Source organism: Hirundo rustica, chromosome 8, assembly GCF_015227805.2.
Source record: "Hirundo rustica isolate bHirRus1 chromosome 8, bHirRus1.pri.v3, whole genome shotgun sequence".
Taxonomy (NCBI): Eukaryota; Metazoa; Chordata; class Aves; order Passeriformes; family Hirundinidae; genus Hirundo; species Hirundo rustica.
The window spans coordinates 30,635,842-30,650,995 of NC_053457.1; the positions used below are offsets into that span (position 1 = coordinate 30,635,842).

General features: G+C 47.7%; 1 long non-coding RNA gene across 1 annotated transcript; it reads right to left on the reverse strand.

Annotated features, from left to right (window-relative positions):
• Window positions 1-11,183: 11,183 nt before the first annotated feature.
• Window positions 11,184-13,634, reverse strand: LOC120756162 (uncharacterized). The gene is made up of 2 exons (XR_005702037.1): window positions 13,553-13,634; window positions 11,184-11,775 (listed from the first exon to the last, which is right to left on the reverse strand). It is a non-coding gene; the product is annotated as an uncharacterized LOC120756162 (long non-coding RNA).
• Between the last annotated feature and the right edge of the window lie 1,520 nt (window positions 13,635-15,154).

Genomic DNA, 15,154 nt, shown 5'->3' on the forward strand with positions numbered 1-15,154 from the left:
TACATGAAAACTATATGTTTTGCTTTAATGAGGCACCTAATCAAACAGAAATTCCTCAGGTCCTTTGGATCCTGAAGATGGTTGTAGTGAGAGTGGGCTGCAGCCCATCTCTTCCTGGATGCCTTTGTGGCTTCGTGTGGCTTGTGTTTTCTGTCCCATCACATCTTCACAGAGGTTGAGGGAACCACAAACCAACCTGAGGTCGTACCTCACTTTGTGCAGGCTCTGGTTCTGCTCAGGCTGTGTTTTCCCTGAGAACTCCTTCCCTCCCCTGCCTCCCCAGCCTCCCTCTGCACCATCAGCCAACACAATTTTTGCAGCCTCAGGGGTAAGTTTGGGGAGAGGGTGACAAAATCACAGCAGGTTTCAGAATGCTCTGCTTTTAAATGAAGCGAGCTCTGCCTGATTTACGAGGCCCTACTTTTCCTTAAGCTCCAGTCAGACAGAGAGAATATATTTACAGAAGGAACACAGCACCCAGCCAAGGGTGCTGTTCAGTGTTCCACACAGGTAGATCTCAAACAGAGATAAATGGTGGCTGCATAAATCACCAGCAGGAAAGTGATGATGCCCTGCTTTTTCTAGAAGAGAAGAATTTTTCAGAGAGGCATAAAGAAGACTTTTTATGAGACTGCTAGTGGCAAGCAGCGTCTGCATTAAGTTTCACAGAAGAACATTGAGAAAACAGATTATCTGCATGAAAAAAGCAGCTACACCCAACAGCTAAACTCAGTAAACCCCAATGTAATAGACTATATAAATTCAGGTCATGCATATTATCACTTTCCAAACGAACCCAAGCCATTTTTTCACAAGGTTTTAACAATCTGAGAGGCTGTGAGGTGAAATTTTGTTTCTTCTCCTACCAGCTCTTGGTGGTTTGGTTTGGTTTTTTCTCTCTGTATCTTCATGTTTTTCTGTACAGCAACATCTAGATATGTTCCCTCCTGGGAGATCTAATCTTCTTAGAGTTTTCCACTATCTCTGACATGGGATGCTCAGCTTCTCAGAGGAAAGCCATGACACTGTTTGAAGGAAATCCAATTTAAAAGGCACATCAAATTTTTTTTTTAATTCCTCAGGGTGTTTTACAGATGAAAAATACCATAAATGGGCCTGACTGTGAAATTTCTATGGGGTTCTTCTGGTGGAGGAAACACTAAGAGTTTCTGCCAAGTCAGAGTCTATTTTTTTGGCTTTTGAAATTCTGTTTCACATTTGGTACTCAGTAAAAGTAACAAATAAAATTTAAATATGGCCTGTTAAAAACTGATGCTCTGAATTGTCTTGAGTGGAGAAAAGAAACTGCCCAGAGGCTTAGCAGCTTGAATAGCCCATTTACAGATGTTTGGGTAAATCACAGAACCATAGAATCACACAGGTTGGAAAAGACTTCCAAGATCATAATGTCAAATGTTCGACCAAACACCGCCTTGTCCACTAAACCAGAACACTGAGTCATTTCTGGAACACTTCCAGGATCTCCACCACCTTCCCTGGGCAACCCATTCCAATGCCTCACCACTTTTTCAGTGAAGAAAACACTTGTTTTTCTGATTTATTTTTAATTACTTGATTGCTGCTAATTTTTTTTCTTAAGGAAGCTTTGTTTTCCTTTGCTGCCAGGAAATGTCAGTCTCACCTTAACAGTGCAAGTCTCCACATACCTCTGGTAATTTAAATGGCAGAGGTCTGCAGAGAGGCTCAGGATGCTCCAGACCTGCTGCTCTGGGGTTATGGCAGTGTGACAGTCATTAAAATATCAGGAACAAAAAGACAGGCAGTTTCCCTCTTCTGAGAAGCCTGTAGATCGGAAATGACTTGCAAAACCAAACTTCAAAAGGACACATTCAAGTGTGCGAAGCCACATGTTTAAGAAATGAAAGAATTAAGGTTGCCTGTGTCCCATTAATACTCTTCCTTCCCCCTCATACACTGTTATTATTATGCCCTCACATAATACCGTGTTATTATTATGCATTCACTCCTAGAGGAGAAACTAACCTCTGGCAAACTCACAATGAAAACCAGATGCATCCCTTCAATGGCATCTGCTAATACATTATGAGCTTCAGACTTTCATTTAAATCTTAAAAAAAAAAGAAGAAGGAAAAAAAAAAAAAGAAAATCAAAATAAAAATATTTTCCTGCCGGGAAAATCTCACCTAATTGGCTGCTCCCTCCATTTCCAGCAGGAAGGCAATTGGGAACTCGGAAAAATTAATTTAACTTGAATATTTAGTGCTTTCTCCCACGCACAAAGGACTGAGAGCTTTCACTATCCCATCTCGGTTCCCTTAGATTATCTTGATCCCAGGATGGGGAAGAGGATGTGGAATGAGCCTTATTTGTTTCCCTTCCCCTTTTTGCAGGGGAAACTCTTGGTTATTTCCTGAGGGAAGGGTGTGAGAAGTTCCTTCCTCTGCCCTCCCCTTTCCTCGTATCTTCACAGTCCGAAAAACACAAATACGAGGCCCAAGATCTGAGGAGGCAATGCAGAAGAAATATTTCTTCAAATAGGTGTTGGGGAGAAGGAAAATGCGACCTGGAAAAAGGACAAGACAGCTTGGGGCAAGTTCCACCAGGGCTGAAGGAATGGGAGGAGCAAGGAGGGAAAAGTGATGGGGAGGAGTCAGCACTGGAAGAGATTAGGTGCAGCCAGGGGCATGGTTTGATTGTTAACTCACATTAAAACTAGTCTGAAAGCAGAGAGAAACATCAACTCAAACCACAACTGTAATGAGGGATTTATTGCTGATGTTACCACAGCCAGTAATAGATCTTTCTGGAAGCTTAAAATCATTGCCTCATTTTGGGTCTGATATTCACTGTGGAATTAAACATTGACATTTCCCATAGTGAAAAGACTCGGCTGCAGCTGACATTTTATACTTACAAGGCCATGATAAACATTAAAACACAATAAAAAATTTGAAGTTCAGATTACATTAGGAATTCACTATGTGTTTCTAGTACTTACAGCAGGAAAGAGGGAGGGAGCTTTCTTTCATACTTAATTCCATCATTTTAACTTAAATGTGGCGTTTTTTCCTCTTTGCCCATGTGGTGGTTTTTGAAACAAGGAGTTTTGAGTCTGCAAATAAAACCATAGTGGCTGATCATATTTAAAAGTAGATCTTGTGTCTGTGTTTGCCTCTCCATGCATCAGACCCTTGCAGTGTGATTACATGTGGCATGTAGACATGATTACATGTGGTAGGTAACGAGTGAAATTCGGTAATTTCTCACCAACTCTTTGCATCTGTGTCAGAAATAAGTCACAGTAGGAACATAAATTAATTGGGCCACAGTGACATGATAAAAGCAAGAGGCTTAAAACAAGCAAACTAACTAGGCAGAGTACTAGAGTTTTTCTTCAGATTAATGAACACAAACTACACAGCAGGAAACAATCCACTTTTCTGACACTAATCACCTTTCTTGAAGGCAACTTAAGTATCCTAGTAATACATGCATGCACTTAGAAAACTGCTGTAAGCTGCACCTATGGCTCAATCATGCAGATTCTTTCCAGGAAGTCATCGAAAACAAATACATGCTATGTTAATCAGGAACAATCCCAAAACAAGCACCTTTTCTGCTTCAGAGAGGGGCTGATATACATGAGCTAAAATCAGAACGGTGCTGAACACGAACAACTCTTTTGTGTTCTACGACTGCACGAAAATCTGCGACCAGCCCCGGCATCACTTCCTCTGCGCCAGCGCTTCTGGAGGAGCGGTGATGTGCGACGTGACGAGGTCCAAGTCACCAGTGCAGAGCTTTAGGGCGTTCTGGATTTCCTTTTGAGCCTCGCACTCGGTCCCTCCGTTGCGGTGCTGGTTGGCCGAGCTGCAGCGGTGCTGGCTCTCCTTGCCGTGGCCCACCAGCAGCACGGCGCTGCAGCTGCTCCCGCGCCGGCACCCTCGCAGGGTCTGCGTCCTCTCTGCCGAGGTTTTGTCTTCCTGTTGCACCTCTTGCTCCCGTAGCTCCCCAGCCCCATCAGCCTCTCGCTGGAGTACTCCTGCAGAGGTTTGTCCTGGAAGCCAGGGCTGGTGGGCTGGTGGCCTTTCGAGCAGCAGCTCCCCAGGCAAAGGGCTAACGAGCCCCTCCTTGGGAAATGGTTGACTTTTGCTGAGGAGTTCTTACCTCTTTCCAGACCCTGGAAAATTTGGATGAAGGCACGATTTCCCAAATAACTCTTCGACAACTGTTTTAAACGGAGGAGGGAGAGGCAGGGTTGGGGGCAGAAGGAAGAAGGAAATTTGAATTAAAATATGTCGGCTTAAATAGAAATAGGAGCTGAGGTATAAGGTTCCATACAATAAACAGCTGTTAGACAGTGTTTGAGATTCTTAATCCAAATTGCCTGAAAAACAAGCAGTTTGGTACCAATCCCTTTCGGGAACAGAAGTCCAGTGAGTGAGGTTAATGCTGAGCACTTTTACCTCCAGCTGACTGTCTCCTACTGCCACAATTTTGTGTTGCTTCAGTGAAAATCTAACTTTTTGAAACAATTTCTCACTTGTCTATATCAACAGAACTTTAGGTTTATCTTTTTTTCAAATCCCATTAGCTTGCAGCTGCTATTTCCCAGGGCAAAACTTGATCCCACGTCTAAGAGATTCATTTTGCTCCCCCCAGCCCTTTCTTTAATCCCAGGTAACTGCTGAACTCAGGGTATTTTTACTAGAACTGCAATTTTCACATTCAATATAATTCTACATCTTAAAACTATAACGTTTATTACTATCATCATCATCATCACCTTCACCATCCATATGCATAATTTTTTCCCCCTCCTTTCCCATTGCAGGATGCCTCTCCTCTTTGTAACGAACCAAATTAATACTCAAATAATTTAAATGTAATTTAAATACTAAAGAAAGTCCTGGTCAAGCCCCCACTGGGCATCTTTAGGTTGATTTCAGGGGAACATCTATGTGATGAGTCCTTTTATTGACTGGGAGATAAACTTTTGGCAGAAACTCACCATGTTAAAGGTTGCCTTTCCAGTTTAATGTCCTCTGGGCTTTCAAAGTCCCTCCTCTGCCACTTCCACCTTTCTCATAAGTACTCCAAGACACCTTGGCCTGTCTCAAGCTACCATGAGCAACAGCTGGTTTCTGTACAGCAATTTAGGCCAGACCATGGCTTTTTCTCTGAAAACCTTAGCAGTTTGGCTGGAGAGAAGAACTGCTTTATATTATATTACTGTTTCTAATCAATAAAAAGAAAGACTATACTGTATGTAGATGACAGCCACAGCGGGGTCGTGGAACATTTTGCAATCATTTATTACGCCTGACAATGCCTCTGGTATAAAAAAAAAAAGCCATCTCTCATGCAGTTTTTGACAAGCTCTAATTAAGTCTAGATCCTCGCTAAGGGTGCAGCCACAAATCTGGTTTGAGAGCCCAGCAATGTCTCAGTAGGGCACTCCATCATCAGCCCCTGGCACGCTGCCCGCTCGTAATGAATGAGCAACATTGAGCTCAAATGAGAAATAGTGGGTTGGACGTGCCATAGAAACTGAAAAGCAATCAAGTTTTTGATCTCCCACTATTCCATCACACTTCATTCTGGAGGGGACCCAGCAAATCTGATGGCCCTGCCTGGAGTGGTCGTGCTTTTGGAGTAAGTTAGGTAACTGAACACTTAAACCTGACCAAAGCAATCTTCCTAACTCAAACTTTTAAAAACGATTTAAAAAACAAAAATCAACCTAAAAATCATAATCAGCTTTTAAAATGCAGCAGAATAAAAGCCTTTCAAGTTAAGTTTTTCTACGCCCAGCCACAGCTCAGACTTTATTATCATATCAAACATCAGCTTTCCAGAGCACAAGGGCACTATTCATCCTGCAGGAGAATAGGCAGCAGTCACCATATATTGCAAGGAGAGGTTTGGCGTACAAACCTTGACATCCTGGAAGCCTGGATATTCCGTGATGATGGGCAGGGCACACTTGCTGACACTGCTTGACCACTCTTGTTTGACAATCCTGCAGGAGCAACAGCAGCGTTTTACGTAGCGAGTTCTCAGGCACAGCGTCGAGGCAGGTCCTTCCGTTTCAGCAGGATCCAAAGGAGTCTGGGAGCGGCGTGTATCCCAGAATAACTCTCCCTCCCCGTTCTCTAACACACAATCCAGTCCCAGGGCAGGACCTGCGGAGCTGAGCCCCAGCACAAACAGCTCCCAGCAGTACCACAGGCAGCAGAAGCCTCTGCTGAGGTCTGAGACCCCCAAACCATTAATGCTGCTTTTATCCCCTGGATGCTCTTTGCAGAAGGCCGGCAGATCTGCACCAAGAAGGCAGAGGGTTCAGGTGAGAGGAGAATGTGCAGGGATTACAGCATCCCACTGTCATCTCGCACAGCCTGATGTGGCTGCTGACGCGGCAGCAATTAGAGAAGATCAGGAGCCACACGCAGGAGTCGTCACTCAGCCTGTTTGGAGCAGGCAGATCGCTGCCCTTGTGACTGGCCAGGCATCCCTGACACCAAAACACTCAGGGCTTTAGCTCAGCGAGGCGAAAGGTGAATCAGGTCAACACAATGAACAAACAGTTTAGGAAAGATGGTGCAGGAAGCTGCCATAAAAAAATTCCTCCCAAGAAATCCTATGCCTCTTGTCTTCCTCAGTGTGGTGGAGACGGGCTACAGCCCTGGGGATTTGGGGAGATCCAAACTGCCTCGCTGCTTGTGTCAGGAGAGGGGTGCTCTGCCTTCAAACAGCCCAGCACCAGTGCAAATTCGGCAAGAGGTCATGGCAACAGCAGGATTCCTTTCAGCCAAAGCTGAGCAAATGTTCCCAGCAAGAAGCCGTAGCTGCCCTGAACAGCTCACGGCCCACGCATGGCAGAGGAAGGGCAGCTGGGGAAGCGGCTCCCCAGTTTGGATTTGGAGATGCAGTGCTGGTATCATCTGCTGGAAACAGATCACTGGATGTCATTGCAACGGCTGGCACATCATAAGCTGTGGCAGCACAGGGCTCCTTTTTGTCCCCGGTGACAGGGGACACCTCCTGCCGCCGGGAGGGCAGCACCTCCACACACTGCCCTCGGGGCCGGTCTGCACCAGGGCTAGGCACTGGGCGATCAATTGCCTCCTGCCCCTCACACTGCGTGGGGTAATTACCGTGCTCACTGGTGCTTGTGGAAGGAATACAGAGGAGGTTTGCAATCCACTCACCCTCCGAGGCTTCTCGCTTATTCCAGGTATTCATAAGTGTTTGCCCACTCTGAATCCATCCACAAATACAAGTGTTTGTGGGTGCCCTGGGTGAGCTAGAGATCCTTATCAACCCAGGGTGTCCATAAACACTTGCATGCACGTATTCAGAGCCCGGCTGTGGGCTAAAGAGCTTTGGATGTGATCCATGGGACCATCAGCTGGACTCAGGTTGGTGCTTTAGGCTCTCTGGCAGCAGGGCAGGCTCAGAGCAGGACCCCCAACAGCATCACCCCCCTGGCTGCTGGACCAGCAGGTCAGGAGTGGGACAGGAGCCCATGGAAACGCTTCCACCCAGCTGCAAAGGTGCAGCACTCCCTTTTCTTTATCTGCTCTGTCGTTTTTTTCATTTGAGGGTAAAGCAATTCTCAGTTAGAGAACAAAACTCTCCGTGTGAGTGGCCACTGCAGCTGCACCCCCACCGGCCCCCACGGGTCAGGGTCTGTGTCCAGAGCTCTGGATGAGCCACAAACAAATACAAATACGAGGCTGACAGTAACAATTTGCATGTAGAGATGTCACGATGCTCACAAAGTAATGGATCTCTGAGTCATCCCTGCTGCAGCCCTGATTGTTTGCAGTGCTGTTGTATACATAATGGCACCTTCGTACAGAAATACAATGTGGCCTTGCTAGGAGTACCTGACAAAAATTTTTAAAAGCATCAAAAAGGTTTCCTGGCAAGGAATTTTCCCTTAAAAGTCTTCCTTTGTCCCATTTGGTAGGAAAAAAAAAATAATAATAATAATAATTTTTTTACTGCTCGTCCTTCCAAAGATTTTCAGGTACTCCCTGAGCCACAGTAGTTTTGGGGATACGTTGCAGGCAAACCAGGATCAGTAAGTCCCTGTGGAGGAGCAGGAGGTGGGTTCTGTGTGTGAGCCGCCAGCCCGGGTCCCTGCCCCCAGGTCCGAGCCCCTCCAGGGCGATGTGCCCTGCGGAGCGTGCCTTGCCCTGCCGCAGCGGGAGCCCTCCGCATTCCCCTGCTTCTGTTTCACAGACCACGCTCGTCCCCCGGCCCGGACAGGTGGGGGCTGTGTGAAACAGCTGCCGCTGACACTGCTGGCCACGCGTAAAGAGTTCCCCCTTTCCATTTAAACCTGCAGCCTGAAACCTCTCATTATCAAACCCCCGCTGTCCCCTGAAAGCTTTCCCTGGTTCAAGTGAGACACCAGCAGCTTTTCGCTTGTAATTGCGCGTTGTGCTGGATGGGTGTGCGGTGCCACAGGCGATGGGGAACTCCCCTGGAGCTGGGAAAAAGCAGCCCCATGTTTGTTTTGATGGGAGGTTCTGGTTCTGCTCCCACAGTCTGAAATTTGGCTTCGTGGGGTTCTGCTCTTTATCGTGTTCCTTCTTGCAGCGGGGCCAAGGCAGCTCTCACCTCAGCAAAACTCTCCATCCTGTTTAATACACAGCTTTTCGTCATCCTGGGAGCCTCCAGTGAAAGGAAATGTGGGATTTGGTAAGGTGTAGGCTTCACGAGTCACCCACCTTATCCACCAACCTTTAGATTCTTTTAGGAGGAATTTTTGGGTATTTAGGGGACAGTCACACCCCTCGTGGAAGATAAGGCACTCAGGATGTGCACAGTCCAGGAGGATGCTCTCCTGTAAGACCGAGGGCATAAGCAAACTAGAGCAAACATTCACAGCAAGAGCAAAGTGAATTGCACACAAATCTCTCCCTCGGTGCTGTTCAAGGGATGCCACTGCTCCAGCACACTGCCCTGTGCTAGAAACGGTCCAGAGTCTGCCAGGACACCAGCAACAGCCCTGCTACAACACCCAGAGCTCAGCAAACCCTCTCAGAGCTGCCTGCAGAGCAGTCCACCCTCCAGGCAGCCATCCTGCACCAGCTGAGACGTGAAGCTTTCAAACTGCGAGGAGTTTGTGTGAAACTGGGACAAGGGCTGGCTTGTAACACCTAAGAACAGAGACAGAGAAGTCAGTCCCAAATCCCTGGAAAGCCAGAGCCAGGCAGGATTGCAGGGGAGCCAAGCAGAGCTGAAGCTCCTCTGACAGCCCAGGGGTCTGAAACAGCCCAGAAGTGGGGGAGATGAGAGTGAACACACCAACTTCATGGCTGCTGACCACGGGAGCAAAGTGTGCCCTGAAGAGAGAAGCAGGGAGCTGTTCCTGGCACAGAGCAAAGCCCTGGTCCCTGTTCCAGGGGTTGGGGGTGGGAGCAGAAGTAGAATTGCAAAAAGCTGAGTCAAAATGTTGTCTCCTGATGTTACTTGGTTCCTCATTTAGAAAAGGTCTTGGTCTGGCCTTAAAAAGAATCTGGGCTGTATGACTGCTCGTGCACCCCAAGTTCCCCCAAATCTGGAGGTGTGACTTCATTTATCTCCCCTCCACTCGCCAAGAAGAGCTGTGTGTGTGTGTGGAGAGTGAGTCTATCCCCATTTTACTCTGCAATCAGAACCCCCTGATGTCACTCACACTCCTTTGACCTCACACCAAGTTTCACGCATCTCTTTTCCTTTCTTAGACAGTCAATACTCTTAAAAGGAGAAGCAGATGGCACCCGTTTGCAGATGTCAAAGGCTTGCCTCACGTGGCATGTTTACTGTTGGATTTCACCAGAGGCTCATGGCGAGATTTTAGTCATAATCACCAGCTTGAGATGTGAAACAAACACTCACCGACTAGGTCTGGCCACAGTTACATCTCTCACTGCTTCTGATTCTTTTTAAAGTCATTTGTAGATTGGAGTACAGAAAAGGGATGAAGTGCCTGCAGCGCAGGAAGAGGAATATTGGGGGTGGGAGCTAAAGAAGAGATGGAAAATGAATAAACGAATGTAACTGCTGCACTCATGGGAGGGAAAGGGCAGAGCCGCAGGAGGACAGGACCCACATTTCTCAGTACATGTGAAGCTGACTTGGGGGCAGTGCTGTGGGTGTTTGTGATGGATGCTCTGATTTACACTGATTTTACACTCTGATTTACACTGTTATCCTTCCATGCAAACCTCCCCAGGTGAGCAGTGGAGCAGGCAGATGCAACCCCTCTTGTCGCAGAACAAAGCAGCGGTGAAGTTTGCTGCTGCTGCATCCCCCAGAGCACGGCAGCTCCCGGGGCTTCTGTTTCTTTGTTTCTTTTCCTGTTTTTAATCCAGGTTTCTGAGCTTCCTGCCGGGGTGGCTGAAAGCACAGGGAACGTGCTGTTCCCTCTGGGAGAGCGGCGCTGGTGTCCTTGTCTCTGCTTGCAGCTGCCCCGTGTCAGGAGCGAATCCACCGGGACCTGCTGAGCCCTGTGGCAGCTCTGTGGCACTTTGACAACACTGCACAACTCCAAGAAAAGTGCTCTATGAGGCACTGGAGCAGTCTCCTTGTTCCTAATTGTGTGAAATCACAATCACCGTGCTGGCACTGCCACGTGGTTTGGACACATTAAGGCAGCGTGGTTATTCCTGTGAAAAATGCATATTATATGGCTCTACGCAAGGTATTTACTATATGTATTATGTTGTATTAATTGTTAATGTTGTATTAATGTTTTGATAGTATAGTAAATATAGTTTTGTAATTAAAGTGTAGGTTTTGTATGCCAACCACAGGAAAACGTAAATCTTTCAGAGAAAAAAAGAATTTCCTACTTCCTTATCAGAAGAAACCAACTCCTTCTGCCTCTCTCAGCCTCGAGAATGCCACAGAGATTAAAGGAAAAAAAAGTGATACTAACCAGAGACGGTTCTTTGTTTGAATAGAGTTTATGCATCATGTATGAAATATATGAATATTCAACAGGCTATTGCTTTTAAGAGATGGTCCTTTGTTAGCAGGGGTCCTTTTTCGGAGCTTTTTGCTCGGGAAGGCACCCAGACGTCTGTAACTTTGTTTTTTATTGTCTCGTATTGTCCTAACTCTAATTGTTCAATTTTTTTACTCTAATTCTATTTTTATAACCATCTTATTTACTATTAAACTTTCAAAATTTCAAAAACAAGTGAATGGCGTTTTTCACATTCCAGAACCCAAAGTGCCTCATCTGCCCACCTTCATCCCATGGCAGCTTCAAAAGCACAGGGAGGCATTAGCAAATCCACAGCCGAGCATCCAGAGTGCAGGAAAGATGTGGGAAAAGTCAAATTAAGGGTCATGGACAGGGTGGCTGCTTGTCAGGCACAGAAATGTTCTGATGCACTTCACCAGGTTCGTTTTGTCTGTGTTCAGTACCTGAGCTGAGCTGCAAACTGCAGATGGGCCACACTGAAGCAGTGTCAGCCAGGGAGCTTCCCGTGCTCGTTCTGGCAGCTCAGCAAGCTCAGGGTACCACGTTTCTGCCTCTCTGCCCTCATTCCTGGAGCTGCAAAAGCCTGAGATAATGCAGGGCAATCTCCAGTAGTCTGCACAGCGCTTGCAAGTCAATGGGAAGCACATCCATGGTATCAGCTCTTCTCCGTGCTACCAAAATGTCACAGGCAGAGAATCAGGGGCAGGAGCACCATTAGAAAGTCCAGGTAATTTTCACTGGGACTGCTGCCTTGGTGGCAGCAAAGACTGTCATATTTGGGTCTATGGCACCACAAATCTTTCCTCCTGGGGAAGGAAGGAATGGGTTTTGTTTGTTTTCTCTGAGAGTCATGAGGGTGCCCAGAGAAGCTGTGGCTGCCCCATCTCTGGAAGTGTCCAAGGCCAGCTTGGACGGGGTTTGGAATAACCTGGGATAGTGGAAGGTGTCCCTAAACCCCAAATAACAGACAGGGACCCCTAAACCCCAGATAACACACTGAGATCCCCAAATAACCCCAGATAACACAGAGGGACCCCTAAACCCCAGATAACACACTGAGATCCCCAAATAACCCCAGATAACACACAGGGACCCCTAAACCCCAGATAACACACTGAGATCCCCAAATAACCCCAGATAACACACAGGGACCCCTAAACCCCAGATAATACACTGAGATCCCCAAATAACCCCAGGTAATACACAGGGACCCCTAAACCCCAAATAACACACTGAGATCCCCAAATAACCCCAAATAACACACTGAGATCCCCAAATAACCCCAGATAACACACTGAGATCCCCATATAACCCCAGATAACAGACAGGGACCCCTAAACCCCAGATAACACACTGAGATCCCCAAATAACCCCAGATAACACACAGGGACCCCTAAACCCCAGATAACACACTGAGATCCCCAAATAACCCCAGATAACACAGAAGGACCCCTAAACCCCAAATAACACACTGAGATCCCCAAATAACCCCAGATAACACACAGGGACCCCTAAACCCCAGATAACACACTGAGATCCCCAAATAACCCCAGATAACACACAGGGACCCCTAAACCCCAAATAACACACTGAGATCCCCATATAACCCCAGGTAATACACAGGGACCCCTAAACCCCAAATAACACACTGAGATCCCCAAATAACCCCAGATAACACACAGGGACCCCTAAACCCCAGATAACACACTGAGATCCCCAAATAACCCCAGATAACACACAGGGACCCCTAAACCCCAAATAACGCCCCCCAAAATCCTCCGGACCCCGCGCGGCCCCAGCGCGCCCCCTGCCGGTGCTTCGGGGCCCGGCACGGGCCGGGGGTCCCGGGGCCGCGATGGGGATTTGGGGGTCCCGGGAATGCGATGGGGATTTGGGGGTCCCGGGGCCGCGATGGGGATTTGGGGGTCCCGGGAATGCGATGGGGATTTGGGGGTCCCGGGAATGCGATGGGGATTTGGGGTCCCGGGAATGCGATGGGGATCTGGGGTCCCGGGAATGCGATGGGGATTTGGGGGTCCCGGGAATGCGATGGGGATTTGGGGGTCCCGGGAATGCGATGGGGATCTGGGGGTCCCGCGGCTGCCAAGGGAACTTGGGGGTCCCCGGGCTGCAGTGGGGATTTTGAGGTCCCACGGTCACAGTGGGGGCCTGGGGTCCCGCAGCCACAATGGGGTTTGGGGTCCCGGCTCTGCCGTGTTCCCCTCGCACGGAGCTCAGCGGGAGTGGAGCTTCACCACCCTCCCAGGGAACAATTCCTCCCCCACATCCCATCTCACCCTTCCCTCTGGCAGTGGGAACCGTTCCCTGTGTCCTGTCCCTCCATCCCTTGTCCCAAGTCCCTCCTCAGCTCCCCTGGAGCCCCTTTAGGTGCTGAAAGGGGCTCTAAGGTCTCCTGGAGTCTCCTCTTCTGGACACCCCAATCCTCCCAGCCTTCCCTCAGAGCAGAGGTGATCCAGCCCCTGACCATCCTCACAGCCTCCTCTGGTCCCTGTCCACCCTGTGCTGAGGTCACCAGAGCTCCATCCCACAGCAGGGCAAGGAGAACATTTAGCAAAATGTTACCCCTGGCTCCAGAGGCAATTTTAGGCGCTGTTTAAGCCTCTGAAAATCCCAGCATTAAGGTAATGGTGGAGGTTGTATCTCTGGCTTCTGTCAATTCGAACAGGCGTCTGAGACAGGTCCCCAAAAAGCAAATCTATTAAGTGGTGCTAATTCAATGAACCTGCAGCAGATGCAAAAGCTGTCACCTGATTAAATCACGTTTAAATTAGGGCTGTTAGCTGTAGGAATAGAAAATGGGGTTGCAGGCTTGGTGGAACAAAGTTTTGCAGATCCTTCTGAGCCAAAGGAGCGGGGCAGTGCCAACCTGTGGCACCTCCAGGCTCCCAGGAACCAGCTGGCAAGGTACAGCCAGAGGTGCTTCTGCCACAGCTCCATCCACATCAGCACAGCTACAGCAGCAGCAAACCGAAACCTTCACTTCCAGTCTCTCTGGCAAAAAACAAAACCAAAAAATACCCCCGAGCAAAACCCTTCTCTTTGTTTTTAAAGCAGAGATGCACCAGAACTGTGTAGTACAGCCCAGTGTTAGGGGAAAAAATAATCATGGGACAGGTTACATGGAAAACTGTGGTGCTGACCACACTGGGAGGTGGGATTTTCCTTTTTTCAACTCATTAACAATCACTTCTCTTTCCTATCACTGTCCTTTTTTTTTTTTTTTTTTTTTTTTCCCTGTTGAAAACTGGTGGTTTTTATAAGGTATTTAAGAGGGTTTGTGGTCCAGAGGTACAACCACACCTGCCCACCATATTTATAAGCTTTAAAGGAGAATATGAAGCGGGGGAAAGGGTAATAATCCTGATGCAGGTTATGCCTGTGCAAAATGGAAGGGTGAAGGAGCAGGGTGGAGACCACACAGACCAAAGAGAGGGTGGGTGTGATGTCTGCACATCCTCTGGGAAGTGGGTGCTTCATTCTGCTCTAGTGCAGATGCTCATAAATCTCCCATCCTGGTGAGGCAAGACGTGCCTTGAAGCAAAATGCTGCTTAATAAAAGATTTCTGCCACATAAATAAAATTAAAGTTGTCAGGACATACCCATATCATGATTTTGGAGGTCTTAGTTCCCAGCTGCCCCCGCCCAGAGGCAAATTAAGAAATAACAGTGAGGTAAATATTGGTTTTCAGGGTATAGCTAGAGCTTCCCTGCTCTCCCAGTCTTGGTCTCATCAGTCATTTCACACAAGACAAAAACTGGAACTTGGCCGAATGCAGATTTTGTCTATGTCACTCTGGTCACTACTATGTCGTTCTCAGTTTTATTTAGCACACCGTGAAGACCTTTTTAAACAGATAAATATAAAAAATAGAAACTGACTTTCCCCCTCCTTTTTCTGTGCAGTTTGAGAGCCCTGTTGGGACATCAGTTCTGTACCCAAGGACAGCTGACCCTTAGCACTGTAACCTTGAACAGAATCTACCTTTGGCAGTTCCCAGCCCTGCAGCTTTCCCTTTCCATCCACTCCCACCCCTCTGGGGGTCGGTTGCATCCTTGGGCATCCCTCTTTGAAAATGCTGAGCCCTGAAGAGGCTCAGCACTTCCCAGTTCTGTTTTCCTAACTCGTAGCCTCTCTTTTCCACAAATGAAAGAAGAAGAGACAA